This window comes from Leucoraja erinacea, chromosome 23 (assembly GCF_028641065.1).
Source record: "Leucoraja erinacea ecotype New England chromosome 23, Leri_hhj_1, whole genome shotgun sequence".
NCBI classification, from domain to species: Eukaryota; Metazoa; Chordata; class Chondrichthyes; order Rajiformes; family Rajidae; genus Leucoraja; species Leucoraja erinaceus.
The window spans coordinates 22,930,621-22,948,827 of NC_073399.1; positions in this window are offsets into that span (position 1 = coordinate 22,930,621).

Sequence of the window (18,207 nt, forward strand, 5' to 3'; positions counted from 1 at the left end):
GCAAATACATGCAAGTTTCGTGAAGAAGAGTAATGACACTTTATACCATTTAATATCTGTTATTTCATCTTTTATTTTTGCTGTTGCAGTTTACCTTACTGATGTTTAATTTTATCCTTTACACTGAAATGTTGAGAGCATTGTTCTTCCTTGCCAAACATGACACTTTATTAGAAAGCCATTCAATTAGATTCAGGTACAAGAGCTGGGCAAGGACTGGCTATACAGCCTGCATGCTATATGTCTCACGTTAACTCCAGCAGTACCTAAGAATAGACATTCCCCCCCCCCCCCCCCCCCCCCCCCCCCCCCCACCCCCTCTTCCTTCAAACTTGGGGCAGAGATAGATTGGCTTGTCTTTCTGTTCATGAGCAGGCTAAATGTATCAGCCCCAGAGTCATCACGCAATCAGTCCAGTACCAACGCCAAGGCACGCAGCTGGCTGCAGTCCAACAGCTGCAACTCCAGATGAGAAGCATCCTCTGATTGAAGGGGTCCAAGGAATTTATGCAACTGACGTACATTGGGCCAACTGTTATACAATTTGTTTTGTAATCAAAAATATATGCTCTCCCCATCGTTCATTTTTGTATTTGATTTATGCAATAAAATCCAGAGTTCAGTTTGATCAACTTGAGGTTCTGCTTTGTATAGCACACCACGCATATCCTTCTGCTTTTTTACTGCAGAAGGTCTAGTGCCATTACTTATGGAGTTTCTCAGTCCAGAGTCTGAAGTTCAGAGTAATGTACATAAATCATAAAACTTAAATTAAGTAAAGGAAACTGAATATTTGGCTACTTTCAGTTTATGTATCCACTTACAAACAGCAGTCAACCACTTCTTGTTCATACCTATCCCTTGGAGGAAATTAAAATAAAACTTGATCTCTTTGGTCATGGGGAATTTTTTAAAATATCCAAGTACTTCATCCGTAGCAGTTGCAAAATACAGTGAAAGCATGAAATACCAATTATATACACATTGTGCTGCAAAGACAAAAGTTTACCTGTAAGGCGAATTGCTGACCTTTCCACGAGAGCCAGGTTGAACAGGGTGGCACTGTAGTGCAGCTAGCAGAGTTGCCATCTCACCACTTCAGCATTCGACATTGGATTAGAGTAAGGTTTAAATAAATGTATGTCGATGGCTGGTGTCGAGGAGCGTTTGATGGAGCTGGGCCTACATTTTCTGGAGTTTATAAAAATGAGGGGGAAGAGATAGATAGATAGATTCTTGATTAGTACTCGTGTCAGAGGTTTTGGGGAGAAGGCTGGAGAATAGGGCTAGGAGGGGGAGATAGATTATGCATGATCAAATGGTGGAGTAGACTTGATCGGCTGAATGGCCTAATTCTACTCCAATCTCTTATGATTTCATGATAATATTACTCCATGATGATCAATTCTGATGACTGTCATCAATCTAAAGCAATTTAATTTTCTCCCACAGATGCTGTAACTTGCTAAGTAATTTAACCACTTTCTGTTCTTGGTTCCTCCTATGCAATGTGCTGCTTCTGGATAGATGAGGTGGTTCTTTACTGATTCACATGTTTCCATGCTATAAAGGGAGACTGCTACATTTGTAGTCTCTTTTCATATCAGATATTGCATCAAGATTCTGCCCTCTCAGGTGGAGATCACATGTCCTTTCACATTGTTTGGAGAAGAGAAGGAGAATGCTTCCTAGTCTCCCGACTAATTTTCATCCCTTACATAAATAGCTGATTTGGTAATTTGCTTCATTCTTGTCTGGAGGCCCCCCCCCCCACACACACACACACACACACACGCATACACGCACACACGCACACACGCACACACGCACACACACACACACACACACACACACACCTAAAAATATAAATAAAACTAGAATCAAAACATACATTTAACGAGAGAAAAAAACCCAAAAAACAGATGGACTGCAGTCGAGCCGCTGCCGTTAGGCGCTGCCACACCACACTTCAGGATTGGGTCAACGGTGAGCAGACCCCCAGTACAACAAAATTGGCCTTTGGCCTCTAGCAAAATTGTTTTTTTGCCAGTGACCCAAAAGGACAGTGTCCAAAGAAGGGGCAGAGATGAGATCAGCATGCCAAAGCTTCAAAAGGGAAGCAGTGGAAAAAATAAAAAGAAAATGGCTGATCCAAACAATGTGAATATGTCGGCAAACATCTGAAATATGAATCACAGAAGTTAAGACTGTAAAACAGGAAAGGTGCAACAAAGATGTTGGGAGGTTTCTCTGGTAGTGTGCGAAGAGACAAGGTTGTACAGATGGCTTACGTGTAGGGACTACCAGGAAACAGAATGTATAGGAAGGAACTGCAGATGCTGGGTTAAACCGAAGATAGACACAAAATGCTGGAGTAACTCAGCGGAACGGGCAGCATCTCTGGATTTCTGAAGAAGGGCCTCAACCAGAAATGTCACCCATTCCTTCTATCCAGAGATGCTGACTGCCCCGCTGAGTTACTCCAGCATTTTGTATCTATCACCAGGAAACAGAAACCAGGTTGAATTAATTTGCTTCCACTCCTGAGAATCAATTGGAAGCGAGCTCTCCTCATCCGAGGAAGGAGAGTACCTCACTGCACCTCGGCTGTGCAGACATTTTGTAATGAGAGGGATTTTGTCCACAATGTCTGAAATGACCAAAAGTGGGGGAAGCGCGGTTAATACTGAGGCATTTTGAGAGTGATGGAGAAGCTGTTTGAGAGAATCATGGGTCTGACCTGTGGTTGACATTTCACATGCGTATTATTGTCATAAAACAGCACTGCACATGTCCGAGTTTTAATCTAAGAAGCTTTCAGAAATACTGACATACAGGAGTCGTTTGATTGCACACAGAAGGAGCTCTGCTTCAGTTCACAGCAGAAAGCAGGCGCTCGGAAGTATTTACAGCTTCTTATTTCCTAGTCTAAAATGTGAACCTACTTCTAGTCAATCATTTTCACAACAGAAGTATTACTGAAGTAACCCACTACAGCCACTAAAATTGCATTTAATCATCTTGAATATAATTAAATGGTTATTGTCTTGCACCAATCAATATTGGGTGGCACAATACCTCACAGTTGCAACGACCCAGCTTTGATTATAACCTCTAGTGATATAATAGACAATAGGCAATAGACAATAGGTGCAGGAACTGATGCAGGATTCAATATGAGCATGGCTGATCATCCACAATCAGCTGTGTGGAATTTGCATCCCTCTGAATGAGTTTCACCAGCTGCTCTGGTTTCCTATCACATCTCAAAGCAGTGCTGCTGTAGGTTAATTGCCCATTGCAAATTGCTTCTGGTGAGATGGATGGTAAAAGATTTGGGAAGGGGCTTTCTAGGGTTACCTATGAGTTCATGAGAAAAGGCAAGTAGGTGGGGGAATGGGACTGATGGGGCTGGCAGGGACTGGTTGCGTTGAAAACCTCTTGTACAAATGTAAGAGATATATCAATGAGTAGGATCAAATCACTCAAATGGATACCAGACAGAAGAGGGGAAGAGGAGCACAACAGGGTGTGTAGGGAGTATCTGCAGATCCTGGTTTAAACCGGCCGGACACAAAAAGCTGGAGTAAGTCAGTGGGTCAGACAGCATCTCTGGAGAAAAGCTGACACTTCGGGTTGAGACTCTTCCTCAGACAGAGTCAGGGGAAAGGGAAACTAGAGATATAGATGGTGATGTAGAGAGATATAGAACAAATGAATGAAAGATATGCATAAGAGTAACGATGATAAAGGAAACAGGCCATTGTTAGCTGCGTGTTAGGCGAGAATTAAAGTGTTAGGCAACCGGGAGATCAGGTAGGTCCAGGCGGACTGAGTGAAGATGTTCAGCAATACGATCGCCCAGTCTACGTTTAGTTCATGCCGATATGTAAGAGTCCACAAAGGGCATCATGATTTTTAACCTTTTGCCTAACTCCCTATATTCATTTTACAGGACCTCATCCACGTTCCTATCCATGCCATTTGTGTCAAACTGCACAATTACTTCTGGCTGCTCCCTCTTCCCCTTTGGGAGTGTCATGCAGCTGCTCTGAGACACCCTTGACCATGGAATCAGGGTGGCCACACACCAGCCTGGAGTCTTAATTACTGCCACAGAATCTCCTGTGTGCCATCCTAATTAACAACTGTTCTAACGTCTGCCTGACATTACCTTTCCCAGCTATGCCTCAGAGCCAGGCTCAGTGAAACAGAACAAATCGTAACTACTGCTCACCCCTAACAGGTCGTTTCCCCCTCCCCCTCCCCCTCCCCAAGCAGTATACAAAAGGGTTTACCTGTTTTGAAGGCGATTGACTAAGGGGGGTCACCTGCATGCTCTGCCTACTACTGCCTTTTCTTGTTGTTACCCATCTACTCTCTTCCTGGACCTTAGGCATGACCACTTCACTATGCTCATATCTATGAAGTGTCGGTGGTGGGCGCTGCAAGCCGGCACCCTGTCAGCAGCGTGTCTGTTTTTTTCAACTTTTTTTGTTTTTTTCTAGTATGTTTTAAAATATGTTTTTTGTGTTTTTTTGTGTGTCTTGTGTGGGGGGGGGTGAGGGGGAAACCATTTCGGTCACCTCCTCCATGGAGAGGCAACTTTTTCCAGGTCACCTCCCCCGTGGCCTAACAACAAGGTTCGGCGCGGCCTTTCCCGGAGCTTCAGTGGCGGGCGCAGCGTGGACTCTCGGCATGGAGCGGGCGAGCCCTCGCTGGGGCTCACCGGAAGGGAGCGCTCCGTTTCGCCGGCAGCCTGAAGCCGCGGTCTGCAGAGCTCCAGCTGGTGCGGCGTCCGCAGCCCGGGATCCCTCGTGGGGGACCCGGGAGAAGAAGGAGCTTCCACCGCCGGCCCGCGGCCAACTTCTACCGCGAGCCTGCATGGACTTACCATCACCCCTAGAGGGGAGCTTCGACTGCCGGCCCTGCGGTCTGCGGTGCTTCTGGCTGCGGCGGGGACTTTAAATCTTCGACCGCCGGCCTGCGGCCTACACCAACCTAAAGCCGCAGTCTCCGGTGGGGAAGAGCCGATCCTGGACTGATTCTGGACTCTGGTCCCGACCACGGGGGGAAATGGAGGAGGACTGGCCAAATTTTGTGCCTTCCACCATAGTGATGAATGCTGTGGTAGATGTTTGTGTTAAATTTTTATTGTGTTTGTGTGTTCTTTATCATTGTACCGCGCTGCTGACAAATTCATTTCACTTGCACTTTATGTGCAATGTGACGAATAAAACTGATTGTATTGTATTGTATGGTATTGTATTATGAAGCTCTCATTCTGCCAGAAGGTCATCCAGCTGCAGCTATTGTTCCATAAAGCAGTCTTTAAGGAGCTACACATTGGCACAATTCCTACAGATGTAGTAATCAGGGACTCCAACAGTTTCCCTGACTTCCCTCATCCTGCAGGAGGAACGTTGCACCATTCTACCTGAAATGAATAAAAGGGTGAAAATAGCTGCCCTTCATCTAAGGCAAAAAATGTTCAGTAATGTACTCTTAAAACCTCAGCTCCAACTAACCTCTGTTGATGAGTTATTGGCAATTAATAGTGGCAATTATTTGAATTCCTACTGATGGAGTGACTTTAGAAAAGGCCTGGATAAGAAATCAACATCACTAAACATGCTACTAAACAGTCTCATTTGGAGATCCGCAAAAAAAATAAAAATGTAGTAACAGTAACTCAGTAACAGTAACGCTGCAAATATATTACATGTTCCAAAACACCAAAATATACGTGGAATCTTGAAATCTGAAATAAAAACAAAAGCTGCAAAAATATTCAGCAGGTCAGGTCAGGCAGTATCTGTGGACCAATAAAACATTTCAGGTCAATCACCAAAAGTCATTTGTGTAGGAAAGAACTGCAGATACTGGTTTAAATCGAAAGTAGACACAAAATGCCGGAGTAACTCAGCGGGACAGGCAGCACCTCTGGAGAGAAGGAATGGGTCTGTAGCAATGGGCCTGGGTTAATCAGTCTGAAGAAACGTCACCCATTACTTTTCGCCAGAGATGCTGGCTGAGTTACTCCAATATTTTGTGTCTTCCAAAAGTCTCTTCACAGTTGCTGCCCGACTAATTAAGCATTAGCAACATTTAATATGTAGAATGTCAAAACATCGCCAAATGCTTCAGTGATTGAGTTCCTTTTTAACGTGCACTTCCTTTGTTACATTAGCACGATAGCAGTGATTCCGTGGCAGAAACATAATTGGAATTTAAATGGCCATTTAATATTTTCCTGATGTTATTGGTTAACAAGGAATATTGAGTTGGACACTGTTCAATTGCAAAGAGTGTCTTGGAAAAAAAAACAGAGATCTGAATTGCAGATCATAACCAAAGATACAGCTCAGTGTAGATGATGCACACAGATCTAGTTTGTGACCAAAACAACAATCTCTGACCCAAGATGAGAGAGTACCAATCAAGACAAGCCAAAACATAGAACATTGTTATATTTTGTGAGGAATGGATAATTCAGGGAGATCTGTTCAATCTTGTAACATATTTATAATGAAGCAAGGTGGGTTAAGAAACAGCATTTCAATGTTTGTAGATAGACAATAGACAATAGGTGCAGGAGTTGGCCACTCAGCCCTTCGAGCCAGCACCACCATTCAATGTGATCAAGGCTGATCATCCACAATTGTTACCCTGTTCCTACCTTCTCCCCATATCCCCTGACTCTGCTATCTTTAAGAGCCCTATCTAGCTCTCTCTTGAAAGTGTCCAGACAACCAGCCTCCACCACCCTCTGAGGCAGAGAATTCCACAGACTCACAACTTTCTGTGAGAAAAAGTATTTCCTCGTCTCTGTTCTAAATGTCTTACCCCTTCTTAAACTGTGGCCCCTGGTTCTGGACTCCCCCAACATCGGGAACATGTTTCCTGTTTCTAGCGTGTCCAAACCCTTAATAATCTTATATGTTTCAATAAGATCTCCTCTCATCCTTCTAAACTCCAGAGTATACAAGCCCAGCCACTCCATTCTCTCAGCATATGACAGTCCCGCCATCCCGGGAATTAACCTTGTAAATCTACGCTGCATTTCCTCAATAGCAAGAATGTCCTTCCTCACATTAGGGGAACAAAACTGCACACAATACTCCAGGTGTGGTCTCACTAGGGTCCTATACAACTGCAGAAGGATCTCTTTGCTCCCATACTCAACTCCTCTTGTTATAAAGGCCAACATGCCATTGACTTTCTTCATTGCCTGCTGTACCTGCATGCTTATTTTCATTTTCTGATGAACAAGGACCTCCAGATCCCGTTATATTCCCCTTTTCCCAACTTGACACCATTTAGATAGTAATCTGCCTTCCTGTTTATGCTACCAAAGTGGATAACCTCACATGTATCGACGTTAAACTGCATCTGCCATGTAACTCACCCAACCAGTCCAAGTCATCCTGCATTCTCATAGCAATTTTTGGCATAGATGATGCTAAAAAAATGACCAGTTTGTAGTTAGGAATGCGAGGGATACTTGTCGCCTTTGGGATGATGTAGACTGAAGGTTGAAGTGCGCAGAATCATGGTATGTTCATGTTTAATGTGGTTAAGTGTGATGTGATTTGCTTTGGCCAAATTAATCTGTAAGTGCCGATGAACAGGGAGATCTTGGTGTCTTTTGCACAAAGCATTAAAAGTGACACGAATTAGGAAACTGTATAACATATGGGCTATTAATCATTAGAGAGATGGGAAGGGAAATATCCAGAATACTTGATAGAAGAAATTTTGTAGCTGATTCCGTAAATATTTTTGAAGAGCAATTGAATAGGTTCTTGAGGATGAAGAACTACAGGGTGAAGAACTGAGTCTGACTGTATTAATGAGAGCCAGCATTGGACCGAATCGTTACCTTCAGTGCTGGAAGTTGTTTTGACTCTGTAATTTTCACAATGGGTTCTTAGTAGTTCAGTTTATACATACAGTGTAGAAACAGGGCCTTCGGCCCACGGTGTCCACGCTGACCAATGATCACCCGTACACTAGTTCTATCCTACACACTGATGACAATTTACCAAGGCCAATTAACCTACAAACCTGCACATCTTTTGGAATGTGGGAGGAAAGTGGAACACCCGAAGTAAACTCACACGGTTACAGGGAGAATGTACAAACTCCATAGAGCGAGCACCCGAGGTCAGGATCGAACATGGGTCTCTGGTGCTGTAAGGCAGCAACTCTACCGCTGTGCTACTGTGCTACCACTGTACTTTAGCTTTAACACTTCTACAATCATCAAGACACCAAAATCTCTGGATTGAAGACTATTTTTCATAAATCTCATGGAGATGTTAGGCACCAGACATCGTATACCATGAATGAATCAGATTGCAGCTCAATGCCATTTAAAGTTCCCCCTGAACCCTGTTATGCCGCTTCCAGACTGTATGATTTGGTAGTCTGTGGAAAGTTAAAATTAACAAAGTATCAAACATCCACTCCACATGTTATAGTTTAATATATCACGAATCCTCACACAAAGAATTGTGTAAATGCCTGTGCAGTAACTTTTTACAGACCTGTAAACATAAATGATAGACATTATTCTCCAACACTAGCTTTTCCTTTATTACTTTCTGCTTAAAACTTTGATGTTTATGACATGGTGGGACACATTCTATTTTTAATAGCTTGAAACTAAGTCTATGAGGTCAACAAAAGAAGGAATTGTTTTCTCATTCAGTTTTGGCTCCTTGTTTACTGTAAGTTAGGGGAGACGTGGAGCTCCTTCCAGGTTGCTGTAGTCTGCAGTTTATTGATTGTGACTGTGATGAGTTCAATGCCAGCTGCCGAGGAATTGTTCTTTTCTTTACATCTGTATTGGTCCGGGCTTGAACCCATTCTGCGAACTAGCTATTGAAGGTTTGGAGTCAGTTTGTTTTCAAGCACTCCCACAGGACACATGTATGTAGAATTCATAGAATTATAAAAATGAATCCAACTCAAGGAGTCTTGGCAGTGCATCTTTGTTAGACTGATCTAACCCAGTGACTTTTTCACTTCCCCTGATCCTGATGCTTTTATATTCTCCTCAAGTATTTATCCATTGGCTTTTTTAAAATAATGTTGCTGAATCTCTTTCTTCCACCCACCTATCAGACAGTGTGCTCAAGGTTCAATGACCTCCCCTCTCCCATTTCTTGTAATTGCCTCCCTCTCGCCAACCTTCACACATCTCACTATCTTTCTAAGTCCCTTGATTCCCTTCAAATTTGATCACTTTTCCTTCATATTTCCTTTCAACCATTTCACTGTAATTTGCCCTGTTCATATTTTTTCCATACTATTGCCATCAAGGTCTACAGGAAGCAAGAAATAAAATTGCCAAAATTAACCAGAATCCTCAAAGCAACCATAGACTAAGTATCTTCAGGGATGTTAGTTATTTCCCTGCCACATTCCCTTTCATAATTATATTCACAGTATCTATTGGGAATTTACTATGTCCAACAGAACCATATGGAATTAGGACTGTTCAGTTTCCATCTCCAAAATATCTTTCATATTTTGCCCTAACTCAACTCATCTGCTGCTGAAGATGTTCTCTGTACTCAACCACTTAAATTAGTTCCTGGCTTAATTCCCAGCTTATATCCTCTAGGCAGTGGAATAACAACACACTTTACATATGTATTCATACACATAGACTGCACGTCCATGAACCAACACTTGCTGTGCGATGCAATAGGACATGCTGGGAGCAGCATCGGGCTTCAAGATGAGGCCCCAAAATTGACATAGTTGCAAACAGAGATAGTAAGCAATGAAAATCGAATGCAATTGACAGAACTAAGTGATCTGTCTTCAATGAATCAGAACAATGAACTGCGGTTCTGTCACAGCTGGTTAGGAATGGTGGTAGGTATTCAGAAATATAATGGTGGAGGACGAGGGGGGGGGGTGGGGGTGGTGGGGGAAGAAGCGGCCACTAAGAATACCTCAGCTTCAATAATGTTAGAGACCAGGCTCTTGGTGCTAAAGCAAGCTGAAACACTAACAACTATCTATGTTGAGATAGAAATGAAGAATGAATGATTCATCTCTGCTCCATTCCGAGAAGGCAGTCCTAAGTCAACTCCACTCACTCCATTTGATATCAAGAAATGACTGGAAGCATTGGACACAGTAAATGCTCTGGCATTGGACAATACCCTAGATGTAAGTACTTTAGACTAGCACTCCAGAACTAGCCACACCTCAGCCAAGACATTCCAGTACAGTTACAATGCTGGCAACTATCCAGCAATGATAGAAAATTGCCGAGGTACGTCTTGTTCTCAAAAAGAATAGGATAACCCATTTCAGCTAAGTACCACCAAATCTATTTATTTCTGATCATTAGCAAAGAATGACAGGTATTATTAAGTGGCATATCTCCTGTTCTTGAACCCAAAGGTCAAGAACAGCTTCTTCCCAACAACCATCAGGTCCTTGGACACTACAAAACACTAACTAAACTATGAATTATGAACAGTCTTGGTTGTATGAAGGACTTTGGGCTTTTTTGCACTAGTATTAGGATTATTATTTATTGTTTTTGTTTGCTATATATATATTGTCTATGAGTATTGTTCTTCCAGCCCTGTTATGTAGCCGCAAGTAGGGATTGCATTGTTCCTCTGTTGGTACTTGTGGCAATTAAACACACTTGGCTCACCAATACCCTGCTCATTGATGCCCAGTTTGGGTTTGGGGGCTCAACATTTCATCATAGCTTTGGTTTAAATATGGACTAAAGTGCTAAATTCCAGAGGTGAGGCGACAGTAACTTCTCTTGCATTTGAAAGAGTTTGGTATCAAGAACTGCTGTTAAGACTGAAGTGAATGAGTATCGAAGGGTAAACACTCCAATAATTGCAGTCATATTTCACACAAAGGAAGAGGGTTGCAATTGTTGGGGGTCAATCATCCCAACTTCAGGACATCACAGTGGGGATTTGTCAGGATAGTGCCCTAGTCCCAACTATCCGAGTTACTTTGTCAATATTAATCAAATCAAAATGAGAAGGGTGGTAAAGAAGGCTTTTGGTACATCGCCTTCTTCAGTCAGGGTACTTGGTATATCAAAAGACACCAAGTGCTGGAGTAACTCAGCTGCTCAGGCAGCACCCCTTGAGAACATGGATAGGTTCTGGGTCAAGACCCTTCTTCAGACCCATGTGCTATTCAATCAAATCTGATTACACTATAAATCTTCTTCTTCGAGATTAGAAGTTGTTCAGCCAGAGCTGAACACACTTCTCTGCATCTGCATACAATGGTGGAAAGATTGGTGAAAACAGGGCCGCAAAGTGAACGCTCTTTCCTTGACCTCATACTATACATGAACTCAATCAAGCCAAACACAAGTACAAAAGGTAAAGCGAAGAGAAAGATGCCAGAGGGCAGAATATAGTCCTCAGCACTGTAGCGTAACTATTCCAGAGAAAAAGTCTAATGTCCGCATTGAAGTAGGTTGGTAAAATCAGGACTGATTGTGGAAGGAGCCTTCAGAAGACTGAACCTGTTCCTTAGTCTGATGGTATGCACTTTCAAGCTTCTGTATCTTGTGTTCGAAGAAGGAACGACTGAGTGGGAAAGGTCTTTGATTATGTTGCCAGCTTCGCTGAGGCATGGTGATGTGTAGACGGTGTCACTGGTAGGGAGGCTGGTCTGTGTGATGTACAGGGCTACATCCACACCTCTCAGAAATTATTACAGTCATGTACATAGATGCTCCCAAACAAATCTGTGATTCAACCCAACTTTCTACTTTCTACTGTGCACCTGTAGAAATTTGTCAGTCATTGGTGATACTCCAAATTTCTTCCATCTCCTTGTATGGTATTTTGGCTGTTTAATCTGCAACAGATTGTGGGTAATATTTACGCAAAGAAACTTGACATGGTGGACAATAGACAATAGGTGCAGGAGTAGGCCATTCGGCCCTTCAAGCCAGCACATATACTCCACCACATTTCCTGAAGTAGATAACTAGCTCCTTCATTTTGCTGACATTGAGGGAGAGTTTGTTGTCCTGACACGATGTGACTAAGCTCTTTATCTTCTTACTATACTCTGTCTCATCATTGTTCGTGATCCGGGCCACCACAGTGATGCCATCTGCAAATTTGCAGATGAAGTTAGAGCCAAATTTGGCTGCACAGTGTGGACCTATTGCAATGGTAGTGCAAACAGCAGTGGATCAATGCTGGCCAGAAGGCTGGAGTAAATTTGCAGCATCCCCAGTTCCTCAAAGCACTTTATGATGGTAGAGGCATGCTACCTTGCTTTTATTTGGCATTGAGATAATACTGGTCTCCTTTAAGCAGGCAGGGACATCAATATTGAAAAGTGAGTGGTTAAAGGTGATTGTGACTATCTCTGGCCACTGGTCCACGCAGGTCTTGATCGTCCTGCAGAATTCAAACCTTCTGATCCTCTTCTATACTCTAAAAGCCTCTGAGTATTTTCAACTTGGTGTTCTGACAGATTGCACCATCCTCCTTCATACCTTGTGTAATTTGCATATTTGACTGGCTTCAGTGCATTTATTCGAGCACAGGATTTATCTGTTCTGCTGGAGTCAATGTGGAGTCATTCATTGAACTGTTACCCTGAGCGGGGCAAGGGAAAGTGATCTGCCACAGAGGTGTTGGCTACAGGCTTACATTCTCACCAGCCTTGGCTTCATTTCACCTTGGCACCAGTCTTATTAAACGCAAAACAATAAAACACCTTTCAACAGATCAGAATGTACCAACTAAACGACAGTCATACTCCAATAATCAAGCACCCTCGGGGCTTCGGTGGCACCAGACAGGCTGATAGTCCAGATTATTGGACAATTCTCTTGAAACAAACTTTTAGTTCACAGTTATATAATACATTTTCCATGCACCCGATGAGTTTCAAGGGAACAGGATATTTACAAGTACTCCGGATTCTGCCTTTGGCCACAGTTCCTCCTCAAAACTGATTTCTGCCACACAAACCCATGGTGACTCCTCCTTAACCAGTCCTTGTCTTTCTAAAAGAACATAACTCCGTTCCCTCAGAATCTTCTGCAATGACCTCCCTGCCATGGATGTAAAGGCACACCTGTCTCTAGTTTCTAGGCTTAGCCCACCTGATCTTTATGAACAGGGCAACATTAATTATTGTTCAGTTTTCTGGTGCCTCACCTGTGGCTAACAAAGATGCCAACATTTCTGTCAAAGCCCCAGCTATCCCTTTTATTTTCCTGTCATTGTAGGGTAAATCCCTTCTGACCCTATGGATTGATCTACAACTGTGCACCAATATTTTCATACTTCCTGACACAGACATACTACAGTACCCCTCTAATTCTGATATATTCGATATATTCTTCTCCCTCATGAATACCAATGGGGTATTATTTTAGGATCCCCATTATATCTTCTGGCTCTGCATATAAATTATCCCTATAGCACTTAAGAGAACATCTCTTTCTTTGGCTGTTCTGAGGCTTCTCATATATGTATCAAATGTTTTAGGTTTCATCTTCATCCTATTTGCTGTGGTAATTTTGTAGCCCTCTTTTATTTCCTAGTTTGTTTCTTAAATTCACTCCTATATCCCCTATTAAACTCAGAGATTTTGTTCAATGTCGTCTCCTGACCAAACGTGCATTTCCTTCTTTATCCTGATCAACATCCTTTCTTAACCGTTTTCTTTAACTTACCAACTTTGCTTCTTGCCTTTACAGGGACATGCTAAATGCTGAGCTCTTCCTATCTCACTTCAAAACCTCTCTCAGTTATCGGAGATTGCTTTGCCCTCTAACAGCTGCTCCCTGTCTACTTGTGCCAGGTCCTGCCTGAGGCTATGGAAATCCACCTTTGCAGGAGGAAGAAATGTAGAAGGCAATCAGCATACGACAAGGTTCTACTCCAAGGAATACAATAATCATTTTGGATGTAGTTCTGGATGTTCCCTGGGGTTCAAACATTGGCAAGGACAAAGGGAAGAATTATTTTTGTTTTAGGATCACGAGATCTGTTCTGTCCCACTAAGAGAGTAGCTGGTGTCACAGCCTGTTCAATAGACAGCGTGTTCCCCCACTGCCACACTGCGGGTTCAGACCTTCAACCTTGGAGAGATTGATAACAACCGTGCTTTGACTGGTTCAGTTTTCGAGTGGCTATTTGTAGACAACTGTTTCTTCACATTTTTAGTATACACGCATGCCAGATTGATGTGTTCCTCCAAACTATCTGAGGTGGCTTACTATCCTGCGTGCAAGGGGGCACATGGCGCTGAGTATCAATGTCTGTTTCAACACAGCCTCACTTCGTTCTGTAAAATTCTGCTCAACATGTTAGACTTTCACATTGACTCAGTTGGCTGCTTAACAACTGCATCCACTGAGTCATCCTTTTTCCCCACACCAGGGAGATTGAATTCTTTTTCAACCCAAATCCAGACCTGGTGACATCAAGTTTGGCAATCCTGCCAACTGCCCCAGCTAGAGTGTAATGAACCTCAATCCGTTCACATTTAGTGATTCAACAACCAATGGAGTTGCTATACCTCACTAATAGGATTTACCTTTCAATTTACTTGTAAATCCCCACTCATTTTTAAGAACTAATCAACCAAACATGTTCAATTCTACACTTACAGATGCCTCTTTCAATCAATCCATGACTGGCAGTGCTTAGTTCTGCTAGGAACTCCAAAACCCTTGACTTTCTGTGGTTGAGTCTGGGTTTTGAACTCATATGGACTCAATTTTCCTTTAAGTGATTATTACTAGCTAGAGGCCACTTCAAATTGATTGGTTTTATTGAACGATGATGTTTGTGTAAGCCTCCTTGTTTTCACAATGTCTGGGCTGATTCTTAGTCAAGCCCCACATTTCCTACTCCCTTTTCTACAATCCTTTAATGAATGACAGGAAATCATTTCTTCTCCAATATACACCTGGTGCATGAACACTGGCAGGACAGGACCCAAATCTATAACACAGCAGCCCATTGAATTAATGACACTGTATGTCCTTCCTGTCAATGACTCAGAGGGAGTATTTCAGTTGGAATCTGCAATAAACAGAAAATATTATTCAACAAGCAGTTTCCAGTGAAACAACCACAATGAACAATTGCCATAAAAATCTCAAATCTTGTTTGACTCCAGCTATTCATTTTCTTCCCTCACTTCCCCTTTTGTTTGGGTCAATCTTATAGCAATCATTTCCAGGAGACCTCATCCCAAATTTACAAGCCTGAATTTGCTATATAAATTGGTTCTTTTAAAACTCTCAGACCATGTCCTCGTACCTGTGGAGAAATAATCGGTGCTGAAAGAAATTGAGATGCAGAAGTCACAGTGTTCAGCTGCATACATCTTTTGTAGTCAGAGAGAGAAAGTTTAGGCTTATGTAACATGTTAACAACTCCTAATACATACAAACCCTTCCCTACTCAGTCCCCCATTTTGGTGTTATCCCCTCTCTCCCCATCCCCACACTGTTCTCTTCCACAATGTCCTTTTTCTTTGGTTTCACATTTCACTCTTTCTCTTCCTTTACTATCTGATTCGCAAATGCACACTTTTGTCTCCATTTCATCTCCAGCCTTTGTTCAGATTCAGATTCAATTTTAATTGTCATTGTCAGTGTACAGTACAGAGACAACAAAATGCATTCTGTTATTATCTCCACACATCAATCAAAAGCACCCCTCCTCACCCCAATGCACCTATCATTTGGCACCCCTTATCCCTTCTCCTCTCTTCTCTTTCCCTGCTTTTCCCCTCTACTCCACCAGAAAAAGGATCATGACTTGAAACATTGTCTGTCTACTTCCATCCACAGATGCTGCTAGGTCTGCAGAGTTCCTCCAGCACTTTGCCTTTTATTCAAGGTTTCAGCACCTTAAGTCCTGTGTGTTTCCATGAGCAAACAATATCATGGATTTGCAGAGCAACGAATGTGACACCTTTGTTCAAGAAGAGTGAGAGTGGCTCATTAGATCAAAGTCGCAGATCAGTCCCAAAATATCTCGAACTGGGACATGGAGAAACATTTCTCCCAGCGAGTCGATGGGATCTGGAACACCATTTGAAATATCCTGGTAGTTGATGCCCTTAAACAAATTTAACCTTTGCAGATATCTGATGAGGAGAAATTATACACAAATAACACAAATCCTGCAAGTTGTTTTTAACTATCCAATATGTCCCAGAAATCCACGAATTCTCTTTCCAATGTAATCCCTTTATTTATCCAATCTGACAATTTTCCAAAAAATCTGCATTGAATTTGCCAAGCACGACATGAATTTAAGCAATCCAAGTTGGCTGTCCTTGATTGTGCATTTCTAAATACTTACTGATCTTATCTTGTACATATACAATAATTAATTTCTACCGCTTCGAATTTGTTTAATATCCGTATATAACATGGAAATTGAAAGCATGGCCAGTGGCCACTAGGCCCATTGTGCAAATTCTGCCTCTTTGAATGAGCAGCCATGCTCGGTCTATAACCTGACTTTTTAACTATGAACCTGTAAGTTTATGTATAGTTTATGTTTGCGTGTTATCTATCTGTGCCCGTGAGACCGCTGGAAGCTAGATTCTGATTGTACCTGCACCCCATTGTAGTTGCACATTTGACAATAAATGTGACTTGACTTGAAACATTCCTTATATAATCTAACTTCTCTTGTTCCCCCAGGATCTTATGTAATTCAGTGAACTTGCTGTCTAAACTGCAATGAATACTGCCCTATCCTATTGAATAATTTCTCATCCCGAGAATAAACAATGTGAATCTTCATTGGACTGCCTCTAAGGCAAATATACCCTGACTTATATAAGGAGGTCAAATGTTCAGATGTGGCCTCATCAAAGCCCTGCACATTTGTGGCCAGACTTCCATGCATCTCCACCCCAAGCCAATTGTAATTCCATTCGCCTTCCTAATTACTTTCATTAGCTGCCTGCCTAATTGATCGTGACCTTGAATAATGATACACAGAGCTCTTTGAACACCACCAATTAAGAGTCTCACATAATTTAAATAATATTCTACTTTCCTGTTGTTCTTTTCAAAGTGAATCTCATTTATCCTCATTGAACAGAAAGAGACAGAAGTGCGTGAATCGTGAAACTGCTGGAATATCAAATACATAATGTTCATTTCGATAAAGACAAAAATACAATTAGCATTTTAGCGTTTGGAAAGAATAATCTAAAACCTAGTAGTAAGACGCTGTTGATACAAAATTAAAAAATAGGTCATAATCTGAAGATATCTTCAGGTGTTCTGATATAGAACATGCTCTTATTTCAGTTAGAGCAGCTGCTTCACAGTTCAAGCCATCTGGGTTTGATCTTGACTTCGATGCAGTCTGTGTGGATTTAGTCTGAAGAAGGGTCTCGACCCGAAACATCATCCATTCCTTCTATCCAGAGATGCTGCCTGTCCCGCTGAGGTACTCCAGCATTTTTTGTATGTCTTCTGGAGTTTGTATGTCCTCCCCATGACCCTGTGAATTTCCCCCATGTGCTCTGGTTTCTTCCCACATCCCCAAGATGGTTGTAGGTTAACTATCGCTGAGAATAACACTTTCCTGCCGGTTAGCAGAAAAAGAATAAAAGGGAAATTGATGGACAAGCAAGAGAGAAGATATTGCAGAGTTACAGGGGGAAATAAGGAGAGGGGACTGACAGTGATGGGATTGTTTCTGTGTTGTAAAAAAATAAATAACACAGAGGCTTCAAAAATGGACTAAATGGTGTACCTTTATTCGGCTGTAAGAGTGGTGAATCAATTCCATGACTGCGCCTGATGCCTGCTTACGTTAGGAGTGGGAGCGTGCCACATTCCATTTTGATAAACCCAATAACAGATATTTATCCAGTGGATAGCAGAGGCATACTCGGACATCAATTAACGTAGGAGGCTGATTTAACATCAGCTCCGTCAATCTGTAACTCAATATTTCATCTAAAGCTTTCTAATCCTTCAGGTTTGCAGATATATTTGCGAACGACCCAGTTGGCACTCTGAGCCTTTCTCCCTTCTGGGTTTATCTAAAAAGAGATAAGCAATTACTCTCAGGTGAGCTACTGAATCTGAAAAGACCCTAATGGGACTAATCTACAGGCCCCCAAACAATAGCTTGGACATAGGGCGCAAGTTGAAGCAGGAGTTAAAATTGGCATGTA